The 19,215-nt window shown below is 38.9% G+C and overlaps 1 long non-coding RNA gene across 2 annotated transcripts in view; it reads left to right on the forward strand.

Annotated features, from left to right (window-relative positions):
- Nucleotides 1-19,215, forward strand: part of LOC141577457 (uncharacterized) — a 67,502-nt gene that overhangs the window by 10,714 nt on the left and 37,573 nt on the right. For both annotated transcript variants that reach the window (XR_012506383.1, XR_012506382.1), the window contains exons 2-3: nt 17,097-17,322; nt 18,912-19,102. This is a non-coding gene — a long non-coding RNA (uncharacterized LOC141577457). The remainder of the gene's footprint in view (nt 1-17,096; nt 17,323-18,911; nt 19,103-19,215) is intronic.

Below are 19,215 nucleotides of genomic sequence, written 5' to 3' on the forward strand. Positions count from 1 at the left end.
AATTATTCATGACCCAGCCCTGAAGAATGGCCGTCAGTAGTTTCCTTATGTGGTAGATAACCGAACTTCAGAGAGTATAAATTTTCCCAAGGTCACCCAGTGAACTTGGATTCAAATCCAGTAATGCCTAATGCTTAAATTCACACTCTTTGCTTTACATTCCGCTGCCTCTTGGACTTTCCAAGGAAGACCCCTCTCTTAAACTGGACCGAATAGCAGGCCTCTCTAATCAGAAGTGCAATGCTCAAACCTGGAGTCAACAGCATTTCAGGTGTTTTTGTTATTAGTCCATTGAGATGCTTGGATTGAAAAAAAGTAGCTCTGTAGTCTTGCTGAGAGGAGAGTATAATATTTAAGGGATAGGACCCTCCCAGAAATCATGAGCAAGAATGCGGCTTCAAAGCCTAAAGCCATAGCTTCTCCCACAAGGAAGAGCTGGATAAAGTGACATCCTCTAGGGAACTAGGATGGTGCATGAAAGAACCCACTGCAACAGACCTGCTGGCCAGTCTTATCTTTTTCATATTTTCTCAATGCCTGACCTGTTCAATACTTAGTACCTTTCATATCTCCCAAGAACCAGGCGTATGGTGACTTCGTTTTTTGGCCCAGAGAATTCCATAATCTCATGTATATGAATTCTTTAGCTCTTATTTCTCCGAGTATTTTTCATATTCCTCATTTGTCTTAAATATTTCTTATGATTGTTTTGTACCAGTTGAATCTTTACAAATATATTATTAAATGTAATTGTGTATGTGTTTGATGTTGAAGGGACTATTCATAATGACTGTTGTGTGCTCATGTTGGATTTCTGCTGCATCATTTAATAATCATGACATTTGTGCAGGTAGAGCCTTATGAAATACAAAGTTTAGTGCCAAGATAATTAACATTTTAGACAATAAGGTTAAGATATAATAGACCTATTGAAATCTTAGTTAAATTGGTATCTATATTTAATCTTGCTAAAAATTCACTTAAAGTTTCTACTGCCTTTTTTTCTAGGGCTTTCTAGTCTTATGAAAAGAACTAAATTGGATCTTTAAAATGGTCTATTTCATTGAATCTATGTAGTCAACAGGTGGTGTTGCCATGAATAAATTGTAACAAAAACTTAAAAATTTATGAGCATTATCTATAAGCCTATGATTATGAGGGTCTTTGAGGTTAAACAAAGAATTTATGTCCACAGGGCTCAATTCATAAGGTTTTACTATTTCTGTAGATTATTGCTTTAATTAATATTCAAGGGTAACCCTGCCAAGTGCAGCCAGGAAGTGAGGGGAGTTAATGGCCCCTAAAGCAATCCTCAGCCAATGGAGGACGAGAGCCAGTGAATAAATGCTCCCGCCTTCCATCATTCAGGTGGAAAATTCTACTTTTAAGGAGGTATCAGAACACCTAGTCCATGGCAGGGGTATATAGCTCAGTGGTAGAGTGCCTGCTTAGTATGCACGAGGTCCTGGGTTCAATCCCCAGTACCTCCATTTAAATAAAACAAACAAGCAAACCTAACTACCCAACGCCCCCCCAAAAGCCCCGAAAAACACCTACTCCAGGGGCTAGCAGTCAGGAAGTACCCTGTCATTGGTTGCTTTAATTAACATTACTGTAGAGATGGTTCAAAATGTCAGAATCCTTTTAGTTAAGACTAGGCAAACTCTTATTACACTCATGCAATAAGTAATAGTAATTTAGAAGTGGTATAGATGTTAGAAATTTAGAGGGGGGTTAGATATGCAGGAGAACGAGGGAGAAGTTGGGAGTGGGACTTTTTATTTATGAAGAAACCATTAAAAATCTTAAAAAAAAAATCTTTCCCATGGAAATAACAGGTCACTGTCCTACTTCATGTCCACTAAAGGAAGAACCAGAGGACTTGAGGCCAAATGGTTTGTCAACAATTATGCTTAAATCAGAAATACCTCAAAGACACTTATAGGTCCTTTTTATGTTTAAAGGGAGATACAAAGGGTGTTTTTGGGTTTTTTTTAGGGAGAGAGTGGGTAGCTAGATTTATTTATTTATTTTAGCGGAGGTCCTATGAATTGAACCCAGGACCTCATGAATGCCACTGAGCTGTACCCTCCCTCTGCCCCAACTAGGTGTTTTTCATAAGGTATTCTATATCCTTCAGAATAACTCTAGAGGACACATACAATCATGACATTGTTGATGAGGACTACAGGGATCAGAGAAATAACTTGCCCACACTGTGTCAGTTGTGCAGATGGATGGAATCCAGTCGGTCAGTTGAACTTTACACCCCAAGAGTTACCTTCCCTCTTTTCTTTTTCCTAAGTTTTTTACCCATTTCCCCACCGTGAGACTTGAAACCACCTTCATAGGCACTGTTACAGGTTGTGATTCATAACTTGCCACAAAGACCACTTGGCATATGTTTTGATAACCCAAGGCTATTGCTTTACATAACTTGGTGCAGGATATTGGGACCTTAATAGATGATAAGTAGAGCATCCTGTAATGGATCCAGGAAAGAACAGTGCAGGAGTCACTAGGATGGACCGCAAAGTGCAGTTACCACCGTTGGCCACCAGATGGCAGACACACTCAGGGCAGCGCGGCAAGGAGGCTGCAGGTGCGCTGAGGGCTTGGCTGCAGGTGAGGCTCCCCAGAGGCCTGACAGCCAAAAGTGGAGTGGTTTGTTAACAGCGTTCTGAGGAGGGAGGGCTAGTTGTTTAGGCAAAATATAATTCAGAAAGGCTGAAAATAGAATTCTCTGGTGAGTTTCAAGCAGACTCTGTTTGGTTCTGATGGAGGGTTTTTGCCAGAAAAAATGAAATCTGGAAGAGTGCTTGCCTCTGTATGTGTCTCTGTGTGCGTGTGTGTCTTTTGGAGGTGGGGAGGGGGATCATTGGAAGGCATAGTTTCAAAGAAACAAGATCAAAACAAGATCTCTAGTAGAACAACTTAACTAGAGAACAGGCTGGATATAATCACCAGTCAGGGTCCAGAAGAAATGATTGGTATTTTATGGTGAATTATTTAATGTGAACTTATATTGTGATGAGGTTCTAGAAGGGGGTTCTTATTTTATTTTATTTTTTAAGTGCCATGGACCCATTGGACAGGCTGGTGAAATTTATAAATCCTGTATTAGATAATACTTTACAAAAATGGCCTCAACCACATTTCAGATCTCATCCATTTCCAGTTCTTTCTCATAAAGAGGTGGAGTCTGTGTGCTCTCCCCATGAACCTAAGTGGGCCTTCCTGACTGCCTCACCTAACAGAGTACAGTGGAAGTGACATGTGTGACTTTTGAATATAAGTGATAAAAGGTGGTACAGCTTCTCTCTGGCTGTCTCTGTCTTGGGGTCCTGAGCTGCCATGTAAGAAGTCGGGCTACCTTGAAGTGCCATGTTAGAGGGACCACATGGAAAGACACGTTGCTTTGTCTTGGGAGTGGCAAATTATGCTCAGAGACTGAGATTGTCTTTGTCAGTAGTTTATTTAACACAGGCTTACTGCAGAAATTTCACAAGCCACTAGTATACAGTGTTAATGTCTCTTAATAAGCCAATGAAGAAATAACATACCTCAAACCAATGATAGATTAATTACACTATTGTTCCAGGCACGGGGAGATGACAGTCCAAATTAAGTTGTGGTGTACCTCTATAAAAATTTGGTTTCTGGGGAGAGAAGGCTTAACTAGATGGGAGCTGACTTTCAGCTGCCAGCACAAGACCACAATCCCTTGTTGCTGGAGCACGTTGCTAGGGAACCACAGCACCGGTATTGGGCAGACTGGGCTGCTTCCAGGTACCGTTGCCCGCCTCATGCCATCTCGAATGAGTGCTCAAGACAGGAAAAAATGTCCCTTCTCTTCCTGAGATTGCTGTACAGTTTAACACCACTGCCCACCAAGAGCAGCCTGGCCACAGCAGGAGCAAATGGAGAACTAGATCAACAAGTAAAAGTCTGTAATTTTGCCCAAATCAAACTCTGCAATATTCCTCACAAACTCTCAGTGTTTATAGGCTAAATGTCCCCTTGCCATAGTTGCTTCTCCCCATGTTCTTATCCATAAGCCCCCAAGGGGCTCCTCAGCAGCTGTGCTCATCAAGGACAACTGATGTGATGTGATGTGATGTGATGATCCTGACACAACTGACTTCATTCTTGTATCAAAACAACATCTAAAAACAGTCTTTGTCATAAACAAGTGGATTAAAACAAGTTCGCTTAAGTCATAAACAAGTGGATTTGAAATCATATCAAACCTATACCCAACACGTAGAGACAGCTGCTGGAGGAGCCCCACCTGTTCTTGTCCCCAGCTGTTCATGTCTTCCCAGTGTAGGAGCTAGACTCGTAAACGGATGGTTCCAGCCCAGCCACTGTTTGACTGTAATTCCATAAGAAACCCCGAGGGAAACTGGCCTAGTGGATCCCAGAACCATGCGAGAGAGAACAGTAAAAATGATTGTTGTTTTAAGATACAAAGTTTTGTGGTGATTTGTTACAGAGCAATAGGTAACACAAACAGTCTCCATTTCAGAATAATGTTTCCAAATGTTGAAATAGCATATAGAGGATTACGAAGGCATGTTGAAAGATTAAAAACCCAGTGTATGATAATACATGTGCTTTTTTTATTAATGTATTAAATGAGATCTAGTGTTGGATATAATGACCACTGTAATTTCAGTGTTGATGAGTGTAAATGATGTTGGAGTGGCCTATGCAAAAAAAGTTTTTTGTTTGGGTAACAAAAATATGATATAAAAATATTTGATACTTTTTTGGTAAAGTCACAGGTGCTTCTAATACTGTTCTGATGTGCATTTTTTAATTGAAGTATAGTCAGTTTATGTGTCAGTTTCTGGTGTACACCATAATGTTTCAGTCATACATACACATATTCATTTTCATATTCTTTTTCATTATAGATTACTACAGGATATTGAATATAGTTCCCTGGGCAATACAGTAGAAGCATGTTGTTTATTTTATATATCGTAGTTAGTATCTGCAAATCTCAAACTTCCAGTTTATCCCTTCCCACCCCCTTTCCCCATGGCAACTATAAATTTGTTTTCTATTGGCTTGATGCTTTTATTCATTATGAAAGGAAAAGCTAAATTTCAGTTACAGATGAGTGAAAAGAGAAAAATAAAGGTACAATTTTTTTCTCATCCAAGTTGATGGACTGCTTCTCTCTACCCGCCGCCCCCAACTGAGAACTATAGGAAGTTGGTTCTTGCAAGATATCTTAAGAATTATAAACCAATCCTTTCTTTTCCATATAGTAGGAGGGAAGGGTGTGACATTACTCTGATGACAAGTTGAGATTATAATGGAGTGATCATAATTGAGGCATACAAAAATGGAGTTGTGTGGCCATTGAGGACCAGGTCTCAGACTTACCTCTGCACCACTGAGAACTCGAACTTTCTGTGAATTATACCTAACCCAGGGACACCAACTGTTTCTAAAGCCCCATCTACTAGCTGCAACCTTGAGTCTCAATGTTGTTCTCCTTGTAACTATGCAACCATTTTGGACCCCAGCCAATCCTTACTTAACAAGCATCCTTATTTCTTGCGGGTTCCAGTTTTAATTCTTGATAAACAACTCATGTAACTAAATGTAACCTTGCAGTTTTTGCCTTTATAGACCTCCCCCACTTTGTAGTCCAGTGGAACACAATTTGAGTGCTTCTTGAATCTGTGTTCCTTGAGCTGTAGTCCTAATAATCCTCAAATAAACAACTTTTTATTTCAATCAGGTCTCCATTTCTCAGGTTTTGGTTAACAAATCCTTACTCAAGATTTTCTTTTCTGAAACCACTCCTCTGCTCCTTTTCTCTAGAGTTGTTTGTCTTCTATTTTCCCTTTCATGGATCTGTCTGCATCCCTTTTTCTATGGCCTTTTCTTTTTTCATGGCCCTTCCTAGCCAGGAAATTAAATGGAGAGCTTTAAAACCAGAGCTGTGTGTATACTACTTCCTCAGTCTTGCTCATAATTCCAGAATTCATTTATTGGAACTCAGTGTTCTCCCTTACATGGTGTGATTTATCATATGAACTCTCTGTTTAGATTAAACAGATCATGCATCTATGTACATCCCTACTCCCCACCCCCATAATGCACTGCACACTCTTACATTTACCTAAATTAGCGTCTTCTCAGCATGTGGTCTTAAGTACTACTTGTAGCAGAATCACTGGGCCCACGCCTAACCTGAAGACTACCTGGAGGCAGGTCTCAGGAACTTGAATTTTAACCTGCTCCCCTGGGTTTAATGGCCCTGTGAGTTTGAGAGCCCCAGATCTGAGCTCCATTCTCTAAAGGTCCGTACAAGTTCCACCTTCTCAGTGTAGCCTCCTCTACCCACCACAGCCCCACCCACCTCCAACATTCCCATTTTTGATATTGCTGTTATCTTATCCTGCCCTGCCTTCTTGATGGAAAGAGCAGAGAGGGAGAAAGAAGAGGACCAGGTGGTGAGCACTTATACACTAGACACTCTGCAAGATTTGATGAAGTAAATGTTACTGACCTTGTTTTACAAATAAGAAAATTAAAGTTCAGAAAGTTGTGACTGGTTCAAGGTCACACAGTTACTAAATGGCGGAAATATAAACTTACAGCCTTGATTTTTTTTTTTTTTTCAGTTCCAAAGCCTCTGTTTTTCTTTTGACACAGAACTTAATTCAACTAAGCCTCAAGGTTGAAGCATAAGCCACTTTTCATATGCTAAGCCCCATTGTCTGTTCCTTTTCCCACAATAGCCTGAACTTTCCTTTGAGCCTTTACAGATTTCTTTCTCATTTTATGCCAACCCCCATTCATTGTCTGTTTTTCTAAAAGTTCTACTCTGGTCTCTTTTCTTTTCCCACTCTTCATACTGACCTCAATTTTTTGACCTATATGCTGGACATTCAAATCTGTCTCCAGCCCAGATTTCCCTCTTGGGCTTCAGACCCATATGTTTTATGCCTGTTGCCGTAGATACTAAAATTCTGCAAGCTGGACTCTATTCCTTGGCCCTGCTCAGACCTTCTACAGACCATCTCAGTCACTGTGGCAGATTTGGAGGGAGGGTTCTTTTAACATCTCCTCTAGCCTCTATTTAGTGGACCTCCCCACTGCAGAAGCCAGAACACTCCTTCCATTTTACCTCTAAACTTTTCAGATCCCAGGGCTCAGTCTTACACTTACACCTTAGGTGGTTTCATTCAGTTCAAAGACATTGAGTGGCATATAATTGATGATGAATCCTGAATTTCTCTACCAGACCTCTCCCTTAAGATTTGTATGTTCGACCTCATACCAGCAGTCTCCATATGGGCATCTAATTGGCATCTCAAACTTTGTATGTCCAGAAGAGAACATTGAGATCCCTGCTGTCTGCAGTGCTCACCTTCTGCACTGTAGGTGACACTCCTCTATCCCCTTCACATCTCTGCTTGGAAATGCCTTGCTCTACCCATCCCATCTAAAATAGAGCATGCACCATCCCTTGAACCTACCTAATTTTATTCCTGTAGTATTTGCTTGACAGAAATTAGGTTATTGTTTGTTGTCTGATTCTCCCACTGTAATGTAAGATTTCTTAGAGCAAGAATTTGTTCACTGCTGTATCTCTGGTACCTAAAAGGGTTCCTGCACATAGGAGTGCAAGAAGTATTTTTTATTCTTAGATGCCCACTGCCACTATCTCAGTATAGACCCTTATTACCTCTCACTTGGCTTGCTGCAAAAGCCTAATGCCCTCCTAGCCTCCAGTTCCAATTATTTTCCAAACTGAAGCCACCGTGACCTTCCTAAAATTCAAAACTGTTCATCCACTGCCCTTCTTAGACTTGTCAGGAGATTCTGTATAAGTCTGGACCCTGGACCTCAAGCATCAGAAACTCAGCTTGCTCAGGCAAAAACAAAATTCTGGGGCACAAGAATCTAAGAAAGTTGTTGGGTAACTAAAGTGTGGGATGCAGCTGGACTTCAAGAACAAAGGGAATGGGGGACTGAAGTGCTCCCTCCTCACCATCTCTCAGTGATGTTTCTCTGTTATCAACTTCATTCTCTTTCTTTGCACACTGGTGTTTTTCACAAACATAAAACACAGCGACTCACAAGTTCTGGGTTTTCCACCCTGTTTTGCAGATAGTGACTCTCCCTCTTTTTAGTCAAGTTTAGTTTAAAAATTCCAGATCAGCACTTAACTGGCCCGTTTTGTGTGATACACCTTGTCCAGAGACAGTCCTCAGTGTTCAACGGGTGGGGTAAGATACAGGCATTTTCTATGAAATCCCTTTGGTTGGAGTGTGGGGATGAGGCCCAGTTTGCAGAAAAGGGTGGATTGGTGCTAGACAGACACACAGTAGGCTGTCATAATTCCTCGTTGTCTTTAGAGAAAAGGCAAACTCTTGGCATGCTCTAAGATCCTGCCACTTCTAGCCCCACCTACTTTTCCAGCTTACCATGAGTCTTTTTTCCCCCAGCTTTACTGAGGTATTATTGACATAGAACATAGGTAAGTTTAAATGGACAATGTGATGATTAGATTCATATATATGATGCAAAGTGATTACTATAATAAGGTTAATTAACATCTCCATCCCTTCATATAATTATAATTTTTTTGTGTATGTGGTATTAACATTTAAGCTCTACTCTCTTAATACAGGATTGTAAACTGACTATAACTCCATTAAAAAAAAAACTTTCAAGTGTACAATACAGTATTGATAATTTTAGTTGCCATGCTGTGCATTTGATCCTCATATCTTATTTATCTCATAGCTGGGAATCAGCATGGGTCTTGATTTCTCAGTCTGGGTACCAGGCATTCTGAGATCTGCTTGTGCCTCAAAGGCTGCAGCATATGTTGATCACTCTACTTGGAATCCGTGTTAATTAGATTCTCCAGAGAAACAACCAATAGGACATATATATAAATACAGAGAGATTTAAGGAACTGGTTCATACAGTTATGGGTACTGGCAAGTCCCAAATCTGGCAGGTTGGAGACTTAAGGGAGAATTACAATCTGAGGTCTCCTTCCTTGGGGGAGGTTTATGTTTTTTCCATTAAGGCCTTCAACTGTTTGGATGAGGCCCTCGCATATTAGGGAGGCTAATCTGTTTTACTCAAAGTCTACTGATTTAAATATCATTTTCACCTAAAAAACATCTTCACAGAAACACCTAGAATGATGTTGGGCCAGATCTGGTTGCTGTGGCCTAGACAAGTTGACACATAAAATTAACTACCACAGAATGTTTTCCCTCCAGACTTCCAGCTCTTCTGGCTGATTGCTGTCTTTCAGATTTCAGCTTGGTCATACCTCCTTTGAGAGCCTTTTGTGACCAGCATTGGGGTGTGGACCACCCTTTTGAACCCCATATGTCACCCTGTATTTATTAATGTGACAGACTTACTACATTATATTACAGTGCCAATTTTTGTGGTTTCTTCCCACGCACTGGAAGTAACTGCATGAACATTGAAATTATTCACTGTTGGATCCTTATCACTTTCATTCTACCTGATATGTAGGAATTGCTAAATAAATAGTTGTTGAATTAATGAGTCCTACGTGCTTCAAATTTCTACCCTTGTTGACTACATCTTCTCTTTCTTCTTTTTCTGTAATCAGAACTCTTACTTGTCCTGGCCATTGCACTTTTGCCCCAGGGCTCTGAATTTTACAGTGTGCCAGTTTTTAAATGAGTGTGCAATTAATTCAACAACACATGCATGTAGTATCACTAAGTTTAACACCTAGTTAGCAAGAATAATTAGTTAAAATAGGAAACTACCAGATGGTAAGTATTATCAGTAACACCCATATGTGAGCCAAGACATGAATTCCAAAGTTAATCTGAGAGCTTATTTTATGTCTGCCCTGGCACCAAAACTGATAGTTACAATGCCACTGGAAATTCCATTCTACGCAATAATTTCTAATGGCAGATCTTTTAACTTTATTCAGTAAGTGTGGGGATGAGAAGACATAAAATATGCTCACACCAAGAAGTTATGGGAAGGCTAGAGTATGGACCTGCCTTTCTGTATGTGTCCTGCTAGTTGGAGCATTAGGATTTGAGGTTCAGCAAAACAGGTTTACAGAATTATTGGAGGTCATCCGCAGAGATCAAGGAAATATGCAGATAGGAGAAATGTGTCCAAGCAGGTATAGCTACCTCTAGTATCTTCACTTACAGGGTTTGCAGCCATACAGGTCAGTCACCGGGAGAGAGAATGTGAACTACTCTGGACATACAGTTGGTGCTATGTTGACCCTAGATCTCCCCAAAGATGTAGGTGTTTTACCATGTCTCTTAATGTACATCGGCCTGGAGTTTTAGCCGTAAAGGTGTTAACACATGAAGTTCTTCACTGCAGAAAATTAAAAACTGAAAGATGACTCCCTGTTGATAAAGCTCGCAATACTCAATGTCTCAGACTTTTCTCTGTCATTATATAACTGAATATTTCTATCCAGAGTCCTTAATTGGACTCCAAGGTGCTTACGAAGCTCAAAGTTCATGTTCACTTGAAAAGAATGTATATTCTTCTTTTTTTTTTTTTTAAACATTTTTTAATTGAGTTATAGTTATTTTACAAAGAATGTGTCTTTTTGGGGGGATGTAATGTCCTGAAAATATCAATGAAGTCTAACTGTTCTATTGTGTCATTTAGTATCTCCATTGCTTTATTGATTTTCTGTCTGAAAGATCTATCCAGTGATGTTAGTGGAGTGTTAAAGTCTACTATTACTGTATTCCCATCAGTTTCTCCCTTTGTCTGTTAGTATTTGTTCTATATATTTAGGTGCTCCTATATTGGGTGCATATATGTTAATGAGTATATCAAAGTTCATTTATCAACCATTCCATTGACTGCTGTTTCTTTGCTCCTGGGGTTCCTTCAAAGACCCTAAGTCACATTTCTTAGAGACTTGAAACATACGCTGAGGAGTCAGGGTTGTACCATCCCAAAGGCTCAGCTTCTTGCTCACCCACGTGGTTCTCTCCAGGGCTAGCATTTATGGAGGAGTGAAGATCACATGCACATCACTTGAATATCCCCCCTGCCACCTGTCAGCTATTGGGGGGGTCTCAGACTATCATCAGTACAGTGGGGAAAACAGCAATGGCCACCTCAGTTCTAAAAAATGTGTTTCAATAATAAATAAGTAAATAAAATGTGTGCTCTCAGAAGATCGTGTAACTGAGTGCTGGGAGGCAAAATGTTAACATCCCTCCTTGGCTAATAAATACATTTTGAGTCTCTTCTCTGCTACGTTCTCCAGACACAGACACCCTCAATTTATCTGTTGCAGACTTTTCTTTTAAATGAATTAAGAGGCATTAACCACTGAGGTTTCTATTTCAGTTGTGGAAAGAAAATATAATCAAGAAAGTCAATCTGGTATTCAGAGGACTGAGGGAGGTTCTTAGATTTATTAGCCCTTCAGTCTGATGTCTTATAAATAGATTAAAATCAGGCTAATCTGGTATCACTCTGCCTTTAGGTGTGAGGGATAGGAAAAAAAATAGACTTGTTAGTTGAAGAAATCTTGAATGAATAGGGGCATGAGTGGGAGGTGTAAAAATGAAAGGATGCGGGTGCATGTCTGTCGGCCATCTGTGTGTTTCAAGGGAAATTATGACTGAGAAATCATTAGAATGAAAGGAAGACAATATGACACTGAGATGCCACTCTTGAAATCATATCCCATGTAAAGCAAGTATTGGATGTGTCAACCTTGGGGGAGGGGAGGTGCCACAGCATCCCTTGCATGATAAAGTGTTTCTGTTTCCCTTGGCTGCTATAACGAATCACCATGTTGAAAAAACACAAATTAATTATCTTACCATTCTAGAGGTCACAAGTCTAAAATGTTTCCACAGGGCTGCATTCCTTCTCGAGGTTCTAGAGGGGAATCTTTCCTTGGCTTTTCCACCTTCTAGAGGTCCCCCACATCCTTTGGCTTATGACCCCTCTCCTCCATCTTCAGAGCCAGCAGCAAAGCATCTTCACATCTCTCTCTGACCTCTGTGTCCACTGTCACATCTTCCCTGACTCTGTTTTACCTGCTTCCCTCTCATAAAGACCCTTGTGATTAGTACCACAGGCCCACATGGGTAAACCAAGATAATCTCCTAATCTCAAAATCTGTGATTTAAGCACATCTGCAAAATAATTTTTGCTCTGTTAAGTAACATAGTCATGGTTTCCAGGTATTAGAATGTGGACTTCTTTGGGAGGCCATTACTCACCATACCACATCAAAGATGTGAAAGTTATTTTTGTTCCCATGGTGATTTTGAGGTAAAATTTAACATGCAGGTAAACTGCTTCAGCAAAGAAAACTGTCATGGTTTGCCTTCGCTTTCAATTTCGTGGACAGTACAGAGCTAAGTGAGCACTGATCATATAACCAGAGCCTATCTCATGAGTTGTATTCAGCACTGAGTCTTGTTTTTAAGGTAAGAAAACATCAGCAAAGAGGTGTTAGTTAATGTCGAGTCACATACAGGCATACATTGTTTTATTGCACTTTGCATTATTGTGCTTCACAGTATTGTGGTTTTTTTTTTTTTTTTAAACAAATTGAAGGTTTGTGACAACCCTGCGCTGGGCAAGTCTGTCAGTGCCATTTTTCCAACAACATTTGCTCACTTTGTATCTCTGCATCACATTTTGGTAATTCTTTCAATATTTCAAAATTCTTCATTATTATTACATTTGTTGTGGTGATCTGTGATCAGTGATCTTTGAAATTACTACTGCGATTGTTTTGGGGCACCAAAAATCGCAACCATTTAAGACAGGTGAACTTAACTGACAGGTGTTGTGTGTGTTCTGACTGTTCCACTGATCAGCTGTTCTCTTGTTCCCCCATCTCTCTCATTCTCCTTGATCCTCCCTATTCCCTGAAAAACAACAATCTTGAAATTAGGCCAATTAATAACCATACACTGGCCTCTAAGTGTTCAAGTGAAAGGAAAAGTTGCATGTCTCTGTGTCTCTCACTTTAGATCAAAAGCTGGAAATGATTAAGCTCAGTGAGGAAAGCATGTCAAAAGCTGAGATAGGCTGAAAGCTGGGCTTCTTGCAGCAGTTAGACAAGTTGTAAATGCAAAGGAAAAGTTCTTGAAGGAAATTAAAAGTGCTATTCCAGTGAACACACGAATGACAGTGAAGTGAAGCCTCTTTATTGCGGATACAGAGGAAGTTTGAGTGGTGAGGATAGAAGATCGCGTCACTCACATCATTCCCTTAAGCCAAAGCCTAATCCAGAGCAAGGCCCTGACTCTCTTCAATCCTTTGAAGGCTGAGAGAGGTGAGAAAGCTGTAGAAGCAGAGTGTGGAGCTAGCAGAGGTTGGTTCACAAGATGTAAGGAAAGAATTCATCTTCTTAACATAAAAGTGCAAGGTGAAGCAGCAAGTGCTGATGTAGAAGCTGCAGCAAGTTATCCAGAAGGTCTAGCTCAGATAATTAATGAAGGTGGCTTCACTGAACAACAGATTTTCAATGTAGATGAAACAGCCTTATACTGAAAGAAGATGCCATCTAGTACTTTCATAGCAAGAGAGAAGTCATTGCCTGGTTTCAAAGTTTCAAAGGACAGGCTGACTCTCATGTTAGAGACTAGTGCAGCTGGTGACTTGAAACCAATGCTTACCATTCTGAAAATCCTAAGGCCCCTAAGAATTATGCTGAATCTGTTCTACGTGTGCTCTATGAATGAAACAGCAAAGTCTGGTCAACAGCATATCTGTTTACAACATGGTTAATTTAGTATTTTAAGCCCATTACAGAGACCTAGTGCTCAATAAAAGATTCCTTTCAAAATAGCATTACTGCTCATTGACAGTGTACCTTTTCACCCACGAGCTCTGATGGAGATGTACAGTGAGATTAATATTATTTTCATGCCTGCTAACAGAGCATCCATTCTTTCAGCCCATGGTCAAGGAATAATTTCAACTTTCAAGTCTTCTTACTTAAATATATTTCATAAGGCTATATGTAGCTGCCATAGATAGTGATTCCTCTGATGGGTCTGGGAAAAGTCAATTGAAAATCTTCTGGAAAGTATTCATCATTCTAGATGCCATGAAGAACATCTGTGATTCATGGAAAGACGTAAAAATAACACCATCAACAGAAGTTTGGAAGAACTTGATTCCAACCCTCAGGGATGACTTTGAGGGACTGAAGACTTTAGTGGAGAACGTAATTGCAGATGTGATGGAAATAGCAAGAGACCTAGAATTAGAAGTGGAGCCTGAAGATGTAACTGAATTGCTGCAACCTCATGATAAAACTTTAATGGGTCAGTTGCTTATGGATGAGCTAAGTAAAGTGGTTTCTTGAGATGGAAACTACTCTTGGTGAAGATGCTGTGAATATTGTTGAAATGACAACAAAGTATTTAGAATATTGTATAAACTTAATTGACAAAGCGGTGGCAGTTTAAGAAAACTGACTCCAATTTTGAAATAAGTTCTGTTGTGGATAAAATACTGTCAAATAGCATTGTATGCTACGGAGAAATCATTTGTGAAAAGAAGAGTCAGTCTATGTGGCAAGCTTCACTGCTTCCTTTTTATAAGAAATTGCCACAGTTACCCCAGCCTTCAGCAACTACCACTCTGATCAGTCAGCAGTCATCAGCACTGAGGCAAGACTCTTCACCAGCCAAAAGATTTTGACTTGCTGAAGGCTCAGATGGTGGTTAGCATTTTTTGGCAATAAAGTATTTTTAAATTAAGGCACATACATTGGTTTTTTTTTTTTAGGCAAAATGTTATTGTGTACTTACTAGACCACAATATAGTGTAAACATAACTTTTATATGCATTTGGAAATCAGAAAATTCACATGACTCTATTGCAATATTTGCTTTAGTAGTAGTCTGGAACAAAACCCATACTATCTCTGAGGTATGCCTATAATGTTAGAATTTGAAGGAATCTGAGAGATCATATGATCCAATCCTTTTCATCTTATACATGAGAAGAATAAAATGCAGAGAGACCAAAGTGACTTACCAAGGTTATCAGCTAATTAGTGACACAATACTAGCTCTGGCTTCCTTGTTCTCTTCTCACTGTACTTAGATTGTGAATTAAGCTTGAGAAGCCCTCTGGAGTTAGTCACTGATTATCTACTCTTGTCACTTTTTTTCTCCATGATATTGGGTAAATAACATTAGTTACCTTTAAAAAAACAAGAAAAAAGTAAAATCTCCGTGAAGTTCACCGATCTGAAATAACCACTGTTTACCAGTGTGGCTGACACTCAAAGGGACAGAATAATGGCAAATGGATTTAAATCTCAGGATGAAGAAACTTTTTTCTCAGTAGATTCACAAATATGGGCTAACGAATATAGATAAAATGAATGTGGAGGAAAATGTCTAGTTTCCTTGGGCTTTTATTTTTTTAATGATGTTTTTCTTCCAAATTTATATAAAAGCATTTATTGAAGGCCCACTGTGTATAAGATGTTGTCATAGGTACTGAGAAAAAATAATAAAAGGTTTTATTGAGATTTATTATTCACTGTTTTAATTTATCAAACTCCTGAAAATACAGAGAAAAACAACTTTAAATTTTAAAACACAATAATCTTGAAGTTGCAAAAGTAGGGCATTGAATGAGAATATTCATTCAATATGGCACATTAAAAAATGTTAAATGCAGTTCAGAGTATATTCATTACCCTTTAAAATTGCTTGTGGATGGGAACCCATTTCCTTGCTTCAGCTGAATTGCTTAATCTGCCAAAACCAGATTAGCCAAAGCACTAAGGCATAGTTAAACTATGGAAATATAGAATTTTGACAAATCCTAACACAGATGGGAAAAGTAAGTGCCAACCCTCACACCTGCCTGAGCCCTTGCCATTTGGGTTTGTAGTTCTTACACGCCTGGTTTGCTGATTCATGGGTTGTTTTTCCTACAATATTTGTTAAATCAGTTTCTCCCATACCATAAATCACCCAGAAAGAGCAAGGCAGTTTGTTTTGGAAACCAAATGAACACTCTTAGGTCACTTGGTATCTTGTGATGCAATTCATTTGTAACTGTATTTTGGAGTGTGGAAATATTTAGGAAAATTAGTCAACTATAGATAACATGAATAATTTGACTCAGTCACATTTTTACTTCTTTGTAGCTTTGAAATCACAGGAAGGGGAAGTAAGCAGAAAGAGGAGAAGAGAAAGATGATGTTGGAAAGGATGTTTCTGAGATGAGTTGGGGGTCGTTGGTATGAAGTTGGGTACCTTCAAAGCCAAAATCGGTTTCAGACCATACTCCTATAACCTACAGGTCTCAGGCTTTTACATAGGGCTGATTGATAGTAGCTGATGTCTTTGGATCACCAGCTCAGGCTTTAAGACTGATCAGTCAAGCAATTTGGTTATAGGCCATTGCCTCAGAAATTGCACAAAGGTTGATGGCAGCAGTAAGCATAGTAAATTTCATGAGCTGTCACGATTTCCTTAAAGCACTTGTCTAGGTTCTCTGTGCAGCCTTTAACTGAATACCATTGAATTCCACCTGAGGGAAACAAGAAGGTCACAGTAGAAGAATCCGTTGGGAAGTGAAACCTACCTGGTCTCAGATGCTTCAGATAACTAACAAGTTTAAAAAAAAAAAAGACAAAGGAAAACAAAGCAGAAACTCTGGGTCTATCACGATCCAATCATCTTGCTTTTAAGAACTCCCACCCGAAGTTATTCTAGTTGGGTACATTGCAATACAAAAGCTTTGAGTTTGAAAGCTATTTTGTTTCACAATTTCAGTTGATAAAAGCCATGCAATTGCCAATGACTTATGTGGAAATTTCTGAAATGTTAGCTGTTTGGAAGCTTCCTAATAATCATCCCCTAGTTTTACACTGGTCCCTAGTTATTCAAAGGACTGAATCCACAGAAGGGTCATTTAGATGTGTATAAGCTTCTCAGGAATGGAGGTGTGTCCTTGACCTCATTTAATTTCCCCCAGTTACTAGAAGTAATGCATGTTCACTGTAGAAAATGTGAAAAATACACAAAAGTGCAAAGTAAGTGACAATAATGTCCTATCATCTCCAGCTTCAGTTGTATGGAGGAGAACACAGAGGAGCAGCACTAAAGGCAGCAAAACCTGTGATGGTTGGAAACTTGAGAAAACAGTAGTCTTTCAACTGGGGACAATTTTGTTGGCTATCTATCCACCTTCAGGAAGAGAAGAGCTATCACCCAGCGCTAGTATCTCATGGCTCCAGGGAGTCTTGGCCTGTTTCCTCTTCAATAAGGAAGGGGCTCTGGATTGGCACAGGTGAGTCAGAGGGAACTTGGGACTCAGAGGGTGGACTGAGGCTACACAGGTTGAACAAAGCTCAAGTGACTCTCTTAAAATCAAAAAGCTCAGCAGATATGATGCTAAATTCTCTTCCTCTCTCCCAAGTGACTTTGATTTCCTCTGGTTTTTTTTCTCCCCTTCTAATTCCATAGAGAAATTTAGAGTTTTGCTTTGTGGATTTTTGTACATAAGTGGCATACGGTACATACTGTTTTGCAACTGACTTTTTTTCTGCTCAGCAGTGTTTTAGAGATTTTTTTTCTTGTTAACAAAAGGATCTGGTTCATTCTGAGTATTGCATAGCAATCTGTGGACTGAATGTATCATAATTTAACTTAACTATAGACAAACATTTAGGCCATTTCTGTTTCTTTCCTATTAAACATAATGCTCAGTGATAACCTTCATACATGCCTTTTTTTGTTAGATGTAAGTACTTCTCTGTGGTAGATACCAAGAAATAAATTGCTTTATAGAAGACTGCTCATTTAAAATTTTAACCAAATTCACAAATTGTCTTAAACAAAGCTAAACCAATCTAAACAGTCATTAGAAAATGCATGAGTTCCCATTTCCCCATACTGTCACTAACCTTTGGTATTATGAAACTCATAATTTTTAGCGATCTGATGGGTTAAAAATATTATTTCTGTAATTCACATTTCTTTGATATTTATTGTTGGTTTCAGCAGCTTTTTATGTTTTTAGGTTAAGTCATTTATATCTCTTCTGAAAATTGCTTTTATATTTCCTTTAACAATTTTTTTTTTGATTATTGGTCTTTCAAAAAATTGTTTTTTTTGTAAGTTCTTTGTTTATTCTGGTTAGATATTAATGCTTTTTCTGTTATTTATTTTCCAACTATTTTCACCCAGTTTATTCCTTATTTTTAAAATTTTAGGATTATCATTCATTTTGTAAACTTTAAAATGTTGATATATTCAGTCTTTTATTTTCTTTATGACTTCGCTTTTTGGATGTTAAGGAGGCCTCCTCTCCTTCAAGCTTAACATATGTCCTTTAGTTTTTCATCTAATGTTTACATTATTTGGATTTTTATGTTTCTCTCTTTGATACATTGGGCAAAGCTGACTTTCTGGGCATGAAACTTGTGTAATTGCACAGAGCCTTGCACGTAGAAGGGCCCAGCAAATTATGTATTAATCTTTTGTGAGGATGTAAATGGTGTGAATGAGGCCATATATAGCTTTCTTAGGAGATGTGTGCTCTGGAGTTAAAGTACTCACATTTGAGTATTGACTACAACACTCCTTAACTATGTAACATCATGCAGATTTCTTAATCTTTCTATGCCTCAGATTCCTCATCTTTAAAATGGTGGTAGTGACAAGATCCAGCCCACCCCATTGTTTTGTTGGTGTGATGTAATCCAGGTAAAGCCCTGGATTAGTACAGCATCTAGCATGTAGTAAATGCTCAGTGAATGTTTGCTCTTACGTAAGGATTTTTCCTGTGCTCATTTTAATTAAATGTTTTTGAAGTGTCACGACTTACCTTTAAAATGGACCTCTGTTATACAATACTGACCAGCTTTTGTTCTGCAGGTTCCAAAATCTAAAAGACATCCATGGAAGGGGATCGAGAGGTTGCATAATCTACAGATCAAACCTCCAACACCTCCAAGTACAGGAGAGAAAAAATATGGGGAAAATAGAGATGGACACCAGAGAGGGGAAAAAAGACAAAGAGAGAAAGAGAAATCTAAAAATAAAGCAGTGATTTTTGACTTTAAAAAGTAAGTAATATTTCATAAATTGATGCTAAAAATTCACATGAATTTAAAATATTTTTATTTTGAGAATGTAATGAGGGGAATTTCATAACATATGCTACATTAAAGAACTGGAA

Source organism: Camelus bactrianus, chromosome 4 (genome assembly GCF_048773025.1).
Source record: "Camelus bactrianus isolate YW-2024 breed Bactrian camel chromosome 4, ASM4877302v1, whole genome shotgun sequence".
Lineage (NCBI taxonomy): Eukaryota > Metazoa > Chordata > Mammalia > Artiodactyla > Camelidae > Camelus > Camelus bactrianus.